Genomic DNA, 13824 nt, shown 5'->3' with positions numbered 1-13824 from the left:
GTATTTGCTAAATATTTGTGCTGGTCCTCTTTTTTATTTTGATGTGAAGGTTTATCATTTTTCTTTGAGGTTACCCTGTGATTTATAATTTTCTTCCCAAGTTTAGAACAGTCCGTTCTATCTTGCAGTTGTTTTGACTTCCCTATCATTTAGAAGTTCTCTCACTATACGATTTTTTTCCCTCTTTTTGGTTTGTAGTTGTCCTTCATTTGCCAATTGATGTCTCTGGTTCCCTGTTTATGATTTTGTAGGCTTATTCACTTTGGATACTTCCATAACTGGGTTGGTTTCTGGGTTATGTCATTATGTTTGTTAATGATCTGCTGTTGTCTGCTGCTGTTGGTTCTCTGTCCAAAGGACTCCCTTTAGAATCTCTAGTATGGTTGGTATGGGATTAACAAAGTCTCTTTATTTCTTCTTATCTAGAAATCTCCTAATTTGACTCTCATATTTGAGAGATAATTTTGCTGGGTATGTAAGTTTTGGTTGAAATTTCTTTTTTCTTTCAAGGGTTTATATATACCATCCGATTGTCTTCTTGCCTGCATGGTTTCTGCCAAGAAATTTGACCTTAGTCTTACTGATTGCCCCTTCCAGGTAACTTTTCATTTTTCCCATGTTGCTTTCAGGATTCTTTCTTTGTCTTCGGTTTTGGCACATTTGATGATAATATGTCTTGGTGATTTTCTTTTGGGGTCTATCCTGTTTGGGGTTCATTGGACTTCTTGAATTGATATATTCTCATCTTTCATCATACCAGGAAAATTCTCTTCCAACAAATTTTCCACAATTTTCTCTGTGGTTTTATTTGCCTCTTCCTGTTCTGGGAATCCAATTACACATAGGTTATTTCTTTTGATGGTATCCCATGTGAACCTTAGGTTCTGATTGATCCCTTTCCAAAGAAGTATTGAAGTATTTGTCTTCAATCTCACTAATTCTGTCTTTCATTGATTCAATTCTACTCCGCTTGTTCAATGTATTACCTATTTCTGAAAATTTAGTGTTAATCTGCTGGATTTTGTATCATTTCCAATTTTTCATTTACTTTGTCATTTTGCTCTTCTATTGTCTTTCGAAATAGTTCTAGGGTTTTCTCTGTGCTATCCTCCACTTTGTCAGTGTTTTCCTTGATCTGTCTCTCAATCCATTGAAGGTATATAAATATAATTCTTTTGAATTCCTTATCACAGAATTCCAATGCTGCTTCTTCTTCAGGGATGTGTTCTGGGTCCCTTGTTTCTCTCACTTTATCTTGCTTGCTTGTGTGGATTGTGGTAGTCTGTTGTCTCCAAGTATTGTGACATTTTTGTGTTAATATTTAATTGGTAATTATACATTGGAGTGGCTTGCCCACAATTTTTGTTTTGTTTGGATGTTATCTAAGTAAGCAGGGTATTGTGATCCTCTATTTGCTAGTTGGCAGCACTTAAACACTCACCACTTGTCTCCTTTCCCATTGTCAGCCTCCTGCATGTCTCTGCCATCCTTGGCAAACAGAGCCTATTCTTAGGTCCCTGGAATCTGAATGAGAATGCTGTCACTTTAAATATCCAAAATGGCTGCCTCTTGTAAACATTCAAAATGGCTGCACCCTCAATCACTTTAAATATCCAATATGGCCACTGCTTGTAAACAATCAAAATGGCTGTTCTTGACCAGCAGCTGAAAGTCCACAGCTCAGTTAGACTCCCTCCTTACTCTTTCCCTTTCTAGTCATAGGCCACAAGCACAATCATACCTGTAGTCCTTGGTGACCAGGGCTGATGTTTAAGGTCAATTCTCAGGTCCCAGCACCACTTGGAAATAGTCAGGCTGTTGCTGCCATCAGAGTAGCTGACAGTCCACAGTTCTGTCTGTCTCCATACTCACTGTTCTCATTCTGGTTTTTCCACTAGTTGCTGCCTAATCCACTACTGTATACTTCCTTTCAAAGCTCAGGGCTCCAAGATTATCATTTGTATCTCTGTCAATTGGTTTCTCTTTTCTTTGTTGAAGAAGATCTGTGTAGCTTGTCTGCTATTCTGATTCTACCATCTTACCAGAAGTCCTAAAATATTTATTTTAAGATTTTTAATGTGTTGTTTAATATTATAGTAAATATACTCTACTCCTGAATAAGGAGTTCTGGTGGGACAGTGTCTAAGGCATTTGACTGCTAAGCAGAAGGTTGATGGTTCAAACTCACCAGCCACTCAGAGGAAGGAAGACGGGGCAATCTATTTCCAATGGGGGTTGCTATGAGTCAGAATCAACTTGATGGCAGTGAGTTTGTTTGTTTGTTTTGCCTGAATAGTTTAATGAGTTTATAAAATTTAATCATTTTAAGATATCTAATTAATCTCCAATATTTGGCCCTTGAGAATTTTCCAGCTTGGGTATTACCAAAAAAGCTGAAATTCATATACAGAAAGAATATTTTTGTCATATTCCTGATTACTTCCTTAGTAGCTATCCAGAAATAAGTTTACTCAAGTAAAGAATAGAATTACTCTTTTAATCTTTTAAAATATATTGCTGATTTTTGCACTGAAAGAATATACAGATTAAATTATCATCAACAATATTTGACTGCTTTCATTGTTCTACCTGATCCTTGTTGTTGTTGTTGTTGTTGTTAGGTGCCATTGAGTTGGCTCCAATTCATAACATCTCCATATGCCACAGTATGAAACACTGCCTGGTCCTGTGCCAGCCTCACAATCCTTGCTGTAGGTGAGTCCATTGTTGAAGCCATTGTGTCAATCCATCTTGTTGAGGGCCTTCCCCTTTTTTGTTGACCCTACACTTTACCAAACATGATGACTGTGGTGGTTATTCCCCATGCTGAGACTGGCAGTCAACTCTATGGTGGGATCTACCACAAGAAGTTGAGTAGCTGCCTTTGGGTATGTGGTCTGCTTCCCATATATAAACAGCAGCTTTGGGAATGGTCAGGAATGGTCTCTAGCTTACGGTATGTTTGGACCTTGCATGTATCCATGTCATTGTTCAGCAGCCTGCCATGCTTTGCCGACCTTGAGACTTACAATGGACTTGAATTAATGGCCTGCTGTGGGGTTTGGTAACATTGGGACTGTGACATTTTATTTGTCAACCTTGGGCTTGTTAGCTTCAGTAGCCAGTAGCTGCCTGAGTGAAGAGATGCCTGTAGCTTCAGTGGTCTGGAGCAAGAGGCAGAGCTGAAGCCCAAGGTCAAGGGCCCCTAGAGCCTGGCACTTTGAAATTGGACTTAAAGCCTCCAAATTGTAAGAATAAACTCCTGTTTGTTAAGGCCATACCATTTGTGGTATATTCCTGTCAGAGCAGCAGTAGGTAACCAGAATAATGGCCTTCTCCAGGTAATGGTCCCTTCTGACAACACGACCAAAGTAGGTAAGATGAAGTCTGACCCTTCTCGCTTCCAAGGAGCATTCCAGCTGCACTTCTTCCAGGACAGATTTCTTAGTTCTTTTTGTAGTCCATGATACTTTCAGTATTCTTCATCAACACCACAATTCAAAAGCATCATCTCTTCTTCAGTCTTCCTTATTCATTGTCCAGCTCTCACATACATATGAGATGATCGAAAATACCATGACTTGGGTTATGTGCACCTTAGTCTTTAAAGAGACATCTTTTCTCTTCAACACTTTATATAGTTCTTTTGCAGCAGGTTTGCCAGTGCAAAACATCATCTGATGTCTTGACTGCTGTTTCCATTGGTGTTGATTGTAAATCCAAGTAATATGAAATCTTTGACAACTTCAATTTATCTCCATTTATTGTGATGCTGCTTATTGGTCCAGTTGTGAGGACTTTTGTTTTCTTTATGTTGAGGTGTAATCCATACTGCAGACAGCAGTCTTTAATCTTCACCAGTAAGTGCTTCAAGTTATTCTCACTTTCAGCAAGCAAAGTTGTGTCATCTTTATAGCAAAGTTTGTTAATTAGTGTTCCTCCAATCCTGATGCTGTTTTCTCCTTCATATATATAGTCCAGCTTCTTGGGTTATTTGCTCAGCATACAGATTGAATGAATATGTGAAAGTATACAACCTTTACACACTCCCTTCCTGATTTTAAACCCTGCAAAATGCCCTTGTTCTGTTTGTCTGACAGCCTCTTGGTCTATGCACAAGTTCCTCATGAGCCCAATTAAGTGTTCTGGAATTCCCATTCTTCACAATGTTATTCATAATTTGTTATGATCCACACAGTCGAATGTTTTGCATAGGCAATAAATCATAAGTAAACATCTTTCTGGTATTCTTTACTTCCAGGCAAGATCAGTCTAACATTGCCAATGGTATTCCTCATTCCATCTCCTGTTCTGAATCTAACTTGAATTTCTGGAAGTTCTCTTTCAATATACTACTACTACCCAACCGTTTTTTAATTATCTTTGGTAAGATTTTACTTGCATGTGATGTTAATGATATCATTCAATACTTTCCACATTCTGTGGGATTACTTTTCTTTGGAATGGGTACAAATATGGATCTCTTCCAGTTAGTTGTCCAGGTCGCTATCTTTTAAATTTCTTGGCATAGATGAGTGAGTGCCTCCAGTGCAGCATCCATTTGCTGAAACATCTCAATGGGTATTCTGTCAATTCCTAGAGCCTTGTTTTTGCAAATTTCTTCAGTGAAGCTTTGACTTCTTCCTTCGATATCACTGGTTGTTGGTCATATGCCATCTCCTGAAATGGATGAATATTGATTGCTTCTTTTTGTTACAGTGACTCTGTATGTTCCTTCCATCTTATTTTGATTTCCCTTGCATCATTCAATATTTTGTCCATAGAATCTTTCAATATTGTAACTCAAGGCTTGAATTTTTTCTTCAGTTCTTTCAGCTTGAGAAATGCTGATCATGTTCTTCCCTTTTGGTTTTCTAACTCCAGGTCTTTGCACATTTCATTATAATAATTGACTTTGTCTTCTCTAGCTGCTCTTTGAAATCTTCTGTTCACCTCTTTTGTCTTGCCATTTCTTCCATTAGCTTCAGCTACTCTTCATTTAATGGCAAGTTGCAGAATGTCCTCTGACATCTATTTTGGCCTTTTCTTCCTTTCCCGTTTTTAATGACATTTTGCTTTCTTCAGGGATGATGTTCTTGATGTCATCCCACAGTCCCTTGGGTTTTTGGTCATTGGTGTCAATGCATGAAATCTATTCTTTAGATGGTCTCTAAATTCAGGAGGGATATTATCAAGGTCATATTTTGGCTCTCATGAACTTGTTTTAATTATCTTCAACTTCAACTTGAACTAGTATATGAGCAGTTGATGGTCTGTTTCACACTCAGCTCCTGGCCTTGTTTTGGCTGACGATATTGAGCTTCTCCATCATCACCTCTTTCCACAGATGTAGTTGATATGATTCCTGTGTACTCCATCTGGCAAAATCCACATGTATTATAGTCACAGTCTGTGTTGTTGAAAAAAAGTGTTTGCAATGAGTAAGTCTTTGGTCTTGCAAAATTCTATTATGTAAACTCCTGAGTTATTTCTATCATCAAGGCCCTCTTATCCAACTACTGGTGATTCTTCTTTGTTTTCAACTTTTGTATTCTAATCAGCAGTGATAATCAACATATCTTGATTTCATGTTTGGTTAATTTCAGACTGCAGAAGTTGGTAAAAATCTTCTATTTCCTCATCTTTGGCTTTGGTGGTTGGTGTGTAAATTTAGATAATATTAGTATTAACTAGGATCTCTGGTGGCATACTGCCTAAGGTATTTGACTGCTAAGCAGAAGGCTGGTAGTTCAAAGCCATTGGCCACTTCTTGGAAGGAGACGAGGCTTAGAGATATCACCTCAGATACCCAAGGAGGGTTCACTATGGTTGGGAATCGACTCAATGACAGTGAGGTTTTTGTTTATTTATATATTTTTAAATTTATTTTAAATATTAACTATTCTTCCTTGCAGGTGTATGGATATTATCCTATTGCAGACAGCATTGTACTTCATGATCTTGAAACATTCTTTGTGATGATGAATGCCACACCATTCCTCTTCAATTTGTCATTCCCAGCATAGTAGGTCTTATGATTGTCTGATTCAAAATGGCCCAAACCAGTCAATTTCAGCTCATTAATGCCTAGGATATCAATCTTTATGCATTCCATTTCATTTTTACAATTTTCAATTTTCCTAGATTCATACTTCATACATTCCAAGTTCCAATTATTAATGATGTTTGCAATTGTTTCTTTTCATTTTGAATCATGTCAAGCAGGAAATGGAGGTCCCAAAAGTTTTACTCTGCCCACATCATTAAGGTCAGCTTCACTCTGAGGAGGCAACTCTTCCCCAGTTGCATTTTGAGTACCTTCTGACCTGAGGGTCTCATCTTCTGGCACTATATCAGACAATGTTTCAGGGCTATTCTTAAAAATTTCCAGTAACATATCAGTGTTTCACTGCTATTCATTAGGTTTTCACTGGCCAATTCTTTGTGAAGTGGATAGCCGTTTCCTTTTTCTGGGTCTGTCTTAGTCTGGAAGCTCCCCTGAAACCAGTCCTTCATGGATGACCCTGCTGGTATTTGAAATACTGGTGCCATGGCCTCCAGCCTCCTAGCAATGCACAAGCCATCATAGTAAGAAAAGCTGATAGACAAATGTTGGGCCTGATCATTAGTATTAAAGAATATACCTTTCTTGTCAGATGATGTACTTTGATACACAGTTTAGAAAACATAACCATCCACCTGTTGTGCTTTGCACAAAGTAGATTTCCAATAGTTATCAGATGACTAATGATAATAGGAAACTTTGTAGATCCTTTGCAGAGAAAAGAATGGATTCTCCAGCTGATATATTTATATATTTTGTTTGCACCTAAAACCAAAGCAAACTTACTGCTGTCAAGTAGGATCCAACTTAGCAACTTTTCCTTGGATTTCTGAGGAGGTATCTCTATGGAAGTAGATTGCTCAGTCTTCCTTCCGAGGAGTGGCTGGTGGGTTTGAATCGCCAGGCTTCTGATTAGCAGTCAAATGCCTTAGGCACTACACACCACCAGAGCTCCTAGGAATTCCAAAATGTAACCAGAAATATATTTCTCAGATGGAGAGCTAAAGGCTCTCATTGAATATTTCTCTTTTCATAGCATCAAGGCAATTGACAAGTGTTTCGAGAGAAGAATCCTCTTAGGTCATACAAGGAGAATACAGCATCCATCACCAGGTGCAGGTAGATCCTATAAAATATCAACACATACTATCCTCTTTTAGATTATAAACCATAAACCTAGTGCACACATACCAACAATTTGAGGACGGTGCAGGACCAAGCATTGTTTCATTTTGTTGTACATGGAGTTATTATGAATCAGAACCTAACAACAATGTATATTTTAAGTGAAATGTTGAGGTTTTGAGTTGTTTCAGCAGGAGTGTGGACCTTGAACAATAAAACCTGGGGCTTTAAGGAATAGAATCATCATGACTTTTCCTGTTCATTGCTTGGGAGTGTATAAAGGACCAATGTCTTGAAAATAGCTTACTTTTATTGTGTTGCATCAACATATTTAGCAAAATAGAAATGAAAAGCAGCTATAAACCAAAAAGGAAAAAGAAAAAGTCCTTAAAAGATATATGGAAGTCAGCTTCACAAATATGTGAAATTATTTTAAGAAAACAGATGAACAAAGAAACAAGGAAAAAAGCAAATTAGGTTGGCATTCAATAACCAGAAGAATTTTCTGGCCTTGAGCAATTTGAATGTAGAATCACAAACAGAGACAGCTATACAATTAGAAGCTATACATTTCTGAGTTGCAAAATTCCTGTCACTTTATCACTTCTTTTAAATATGTCTAATCAATATTTATGACAACTCTTAAAATACTATGTACCAAATAATAAAGTTAATTTTAATAAAATGACACAAACCAAAATTATGCCTTGTACCTTTATGACTAGCCCCCACTACTTCCTTTTTCTTCCTTGATGTCGACACTTTATTCTACATCAAAACTCTCTGAATTTTGCAAAGCCAAGCTCTTGATCTATATGGCCACATTTTCCTTCACAGAGAGGGCTATAAATCATAACTCAGCCTCCCTTAAGCACCTGATAGATGAAGGCTTGTGAGATAGAATGGAAACAAAATGCTCTATGTGTGTGTGTCTGTAACTTTTGCCAGAGTTTTTCTAACACTCTTAGCCTTCTTTCTTCACACAGAAAGACAGATTAGATAGATAGATGATTGATGTTAGATAGATAGATAAAGATAGATAAGATAGAGAGTGAATGAAAGAGAGAGATGGAGGCATAGTGAGTCAGCAAGAGAGGAAGGGCAGGAGAAAGGAAGGGAGGGGAACGAAAGAGAGAGAGAAAAGTGTCAGTTAAAAATGCTTCTCTCAGTCCAAAGTTTCCTTTCTTGCATATAGTATTTTTTTGAAGAAAGAGAATGACTCTTCACTTTTTCACTATCCTCATCTGTCTTCATTTACCTGTGATTTAATTTTACTTTTCAACTCTTTTTAGAAACTCCTGTAAGATGTGGTACCAACAAATAACAGAATTATTTTCCTCAGAATTACCTTATTTTCATTTTGTTTTCTGTAGAAGAGATTTTTGAAGTATTACCTTAGCAAAATAAATCCTTAGAAATTCCTTGCAATCTACTGCTTTACCTTTATAAAAATGCACTTAAAAACAAATTAGCACTTTTTACAAAAATCCACTGTCACCCAAGACAAACCCTATCATCTACAAGGCCCAGCATAACAGGAAAACGTGGGACCATTTGTTAAATTATTATTAAGATACCCAGCAGTAATATCACCAGACTGTTAAAACAAATGTGGACCCTTCTAAGTGTGGTGTCTTATGTGACTGTGAAGTGGACCCTGCCATCATCTGTAAGAGTACTACAAAAACAGAGCATAAATTTAAAAGCCTTCAAATATGAAGGAGATCTAACCAACTTTCAGGTAAGTCAAATCTAAAATAGGGAGCTCTCATGGCATAGTGCCTAAAACATTTGACTGCTAACGAGAAGGCTGGCAGTTCAAACCCATCAGCCACTCCTGGGAAGGAAAGTTGTGCAATCTACTTCCCTAGAGATACCACCTAAGAAACCTAAGGAGGGGTTGCTATGAGTTGTATTCAACTTGACTGATGGCAGTGAGTTTGCTTTGGTTGTTAGGTTTAGGTGCAAACTAAATATATCAGCTGGAGAATCCATTCTTTTTTCTACTTACTTATCTCCTACTTCAGTAATGATACCACTTTGGAAACCCAAGGAGGGCTCACTGAGTTGGATCTGACTCAATGGTAGTGAGTTTGGTTTTTGGTTTGGTTCTATTCAAAGAAATGGCCTATGGTTGACAGCCGTAAGCAACACATTTCAAGATATTCCACATATTTAACACTATGTATCATTGGCTAATGTAGAACTGGGTTTTTAAACCATGGTGGTACTGGCATGTTGGACTGGATAGAATTTTGTTGTAGGGGGATGTCCTGTGCATTTTGGATATCCAGCAGCATTCCTGTCCTCTACTCAGTAACATTAGTCCCCTGACAAAGTTGTGAAAATCAAAAATATCTACAAGCATTGCTAATTTTTCCTGGAGAGCTGGCAAAATCATTGAAAAATTGTTGTAGAAATGACCTTATTTTTAGACTTCAGTGTGCATGAAAATTTTCTGGAATATTTATAAAAATTCACACTCTCCAGAGTTCATCTTCAGAATTTCTAATAGTGTAAGTCTTGAGTGGGGTCCAAGAATTTGCATTTAATAAGGACCTCAGGTGACTCTGACTTAGCTAATATAACTTTACACTGTCTTGGATGAAGTACAGCCAGAAAGTTTCTGAGATGCAATGATGGTGAGACTTCATCTCATTTACTGTACACATTCTATCAGGAGGGACCAGTCTCTGGAGAAGGACATCACTTTTGGTAAAATATAAGCTCAGCAAAAAATAGGAAGCCTCTTAATGAGATGGATTGACACAGTGAATGCAACAATGGGGTCAAAAATAGTAATGATTATGAGGATGGAACAGGACCAGGCAGTGTTAAGTTCTATAGTACTTCGGGTCACTGTAAGTTGGAACCAACTCTACAGCACCTAACAACTACAACAACTTTACACTTAGAAAAAATACTGGTGAGTAGATGAATCAATGCAAATACTCTATCATTAAATGAGTAGAAAATAATGATGGTTAGATGTTATTGTCATATTTACTTAGGACAACACACACATATGGCTTCTAGATTAATGCTCAAGTCTCCAGTTCAATTTGCTTTTGTAGACACAGACACAATCTGCTTTGCAATTAGGTAAGCACCCATCTGGCAGAGAGAAAATTTGGAGGCTGTAAAATAAAACAGGTAAAGATTTTTCTTTGTCATCAGGGTTGCCCGAAATAATGATCAGAGCTCTGGTAGCATAGTGCCTAAGGCACTTGACTGCTAACCAGGAGGCTGGCGGTTCAAACCCACCAGCCACTCCTCGGAAGGAAGGTTGGGCAATCCTACTTCCGTAGTGATAACTGCCTCGGAAACCCAAGGAGGGGTCGCTATGAGTCGGGGCCGACTCGATAGCAAATAACAACAACAATGAAAGTACTAAAGAACTGAGCATTTGTGACTCATTCAGGGTGAATTGAAAAGGATGGCTCCATTGAAACAATACCTGCTGTCAGATTGTTAATGGCACTTCTCTTTCTCATTAAGCTTGATCAGGTAAGTATTTATTGAGCACAAATAAGGCCAAATATCTGAAGGCAAACTCAATGAATTCACTCAATTACTTACTGTACAGTACTAAAAAATTTAGACATCAAATAATTCCCATATGATTGACAGAATTATCTAATTTGCTTCCAGATGTTTGAGATTTCATGCTGTGATGGGTTCAACTGGTTAAGCAAACAACAAGGAATCTCCCTTTTTTGTGTGTCTACAACTCTCAATGTACTTCTGCCACAAGGACTTATCCCAGGTTTTGCCTTCTGAGCCTACTTTTTTGTCTTCATTCAGGAAGACAGGGATCTCAATTAATGAATGAATGAAAACCCAATAATTTTAGCTTTACTTTTACTGTTTTTTCTGTATCGTCATAACCACTGACCAAGAATCCCCATCTCCTCTCATACTTAGCTATGACATCAAGAAACTCCAAACAAATCCCTGATAATTTCCTACTCTTATCATACCCTTGCTTAGGAAGCCAGAAATATTTGAATGAAGATTGTTACAACCTCCTTTTCAAATAGCCTCTCTAAACCAAAGATGAATTGAAAAAAAAAGTAAACAATATAGAATATTGTCCTTCTCATTTCTTGAAGTACAAGCTTGCAGCATTTTACAAAATGGGATTTTTTCCCCCTTGGGAAAAAAAATCCATTTGGTTCTCAAAATTGGCAATGCTTTTGTACAGATCTGTTATTGCCAAATGGTTTATATTATTTTTGTTGTTGTTGTTTTAAGGTTTCTATAGGTTCATCAGGATTCTTTCCTTACTGCTATGAATATTACAATTATAGATTGAACTGTATCCCCACAAAAGATATATTGAAATTCTAATCTCTGGTAGCTGAGAACATGACCTTGTTTGGAAATAGGGTTTTGGAGATGATATCAGTTAGTTAACATGATTGCGTATTGGATTAGGGTGGATCTGGATCCTATATGACTGGTATCTGAAAAAAGAAGACACACTGAGGCACCAGGAAGAGGAAGGATGCTGTGTGATGGTACAGCTGTAAACCAAGAAATGGTTGGGGTTATCAGAAGCTAGGAAAGTGGGGTGGAATAGATTCTCCCTCAAAGACTAAGAAAGAATCAATATGGTCAATGCTCTGACCTTAGATTCTCAGTCTCTTAAACTGTGAGACAATACATTTCTGTTCTTAAAAGCCACCCAGTTTGTAGTGTTTTATTATTGCAGTGCTAGAAAATAACAAAGTCATCTACTCATTGAAGTATTTCCAGAAAAAAGGATATGTGGGTATATAATTTACAAAGCATAACGTGACAATATTTGGATATCAGGAGACCTAATTTTAGTCCAAAATATTTGTTATTCTCTCCTTCATTTTATTAATGTTCTTATGACTCTTAATAAGTATGGGTTGAACTCCCTTTACAATGTCCTCCAATTTAGAGTTTTCATTAGAGGCAGAATATCTCAGTAAGACTATCCCATGAGATTTGAAATATACATTCCAACAAGAATATTTATAATTGTGAAGGGCAACCTGTGAATATTTATGTGCATAAACATGGATTGTATGAACATGTACTTCAACTTTCAACACTTCACTAGAAGAGTAAAGAATTGACAATCATGTCCAAAGGAGAAAACTGCAGATCTGTAGATTTTGGGCCATTGTGAGGATGGCATGGTTCAGATAGAGTAATATTCAAATTACGTTTTTTCATTGTCACAGTTTGGATTTAAGTAGTTCTATAATATAGAAAATATGTTTGCATGTTTATATAATTTATAAGGGTGCTCTGGTGTTATAATGCCTAAAGCATTTATTTGACTACTAACCAGAAAGCTCTGGTAGTGTAGTGCCTACTGCTAACCACTAAGGCACTTGACTGCTAACCAGAAGGCTGGTGGTTCAAACCCACCAGCCACTTCTCAGAAGGAAGGTTGGGCAATCTACTTCCGTAGTGATACAGCCTTGGAAACCCAAGGAGGGGTCGCTATGAGTCAGATCTGACTCAATGGCACATAACAACAAACAACAACAACAACCAGAAGCCTGGTCATTCAAACCCAACAGCCACTACTTGGAAGGAAGATGGGACAATCTACTTCCATAGTGATACCACCTCAGAAACCCAAGGAGGGTTTCTGACCCTATGAGTCAGATCCGACTCAAAGGCAGTGAGTTTGGTTTGAGTTTGATAACTTATAAAGAGAAAGAATGCTAACAATTTCAGAAAATTTACATGGGTTGAATCTGAGAAGGAATCTAGTTTCAGCAGCAATATCAATGCCTTCTTACCTAAAGTCTTAAGACAATGCAGAAATTTGGATGAGAGAGGTGTTTCTCTACATGACCTGCTACTTTTCTCACCCTAATGCATTTGTTGTTGTTGTTTTTAGTTACCATCGAGTTGGACCTGACTCATAGCCACCCCTCCTTGGGTTTCCAAGGTGGTATCACTACGGAAGTTGATTGCCCAACCCTCCTCCAAGGACTGCCTGGCGGGTTTGAACCATCAGCCTTCTGGTTACCAGTGAATCATTCTCATATATCCTCATGCCCTAGCTGTTATTATATCAGTTCTCCCACTTTCTATCTGTAGGACTTCAAGCACATTTTCTCTATGAGCTTCATGCTCTTGTTCATCTTTATCTTTCCAGAATTCACTCTAAAACTTTTCCCAGACTGTGTGACTCATATTTCTCACTATTCAAAATATTTTTAACCTTCTAACTTATCCCACGTTGCATTCTCACAGGTTCTTAGTAGATAAACACCTAATTTACATGAGTAACTTTTTTTTTTTTTTCAAAGTTTCATTTCCCTAGCTCCTGGGATTCTTCTTTGTAATACACAGGTTGCCATGAGTTACAATTGACTTGATGACAATGTTTTTTGTTTTTTATGTTGAAAAATCTCTTTCATAATATTTATATTACTTCCTTTTTTTCTGCAATAACCCTGAGAGGTAGATAAGACAACTATAATTATCTCCTTTTCACAGATGGTGAAATTTTCTCTGAGCACCATTATCACTTCCCTAGGAACATATGCACAGTAAATTATAGAGAGAAATTTAACCTAAGTCTGTGGATTCCTGGCCCAGTCTTCTTCACCAAACTCCAAGGTGGATCTTTTTTTTTTTTT

This window comes from Orycteropus afer, unplaced genomic scaffold, assembly GCF_000298275.1.
Source record: "Orycteropus afer afer isolate SDZICR_OR568_19922 unplaced genomic scaffold, OryAfe1.0 scaffold00216, whole genome shotgun sequence".
In the NCBI taxonomy this organism is placed as follows: Eukaryota; Metazoa; Chordata; class Mammalia; order Tubulidentata; family Orycteropodidae; genus Orycteropus; species Orycteropus afer.
Note: the sequence above shows the minus strand (reverse complement) of the source record.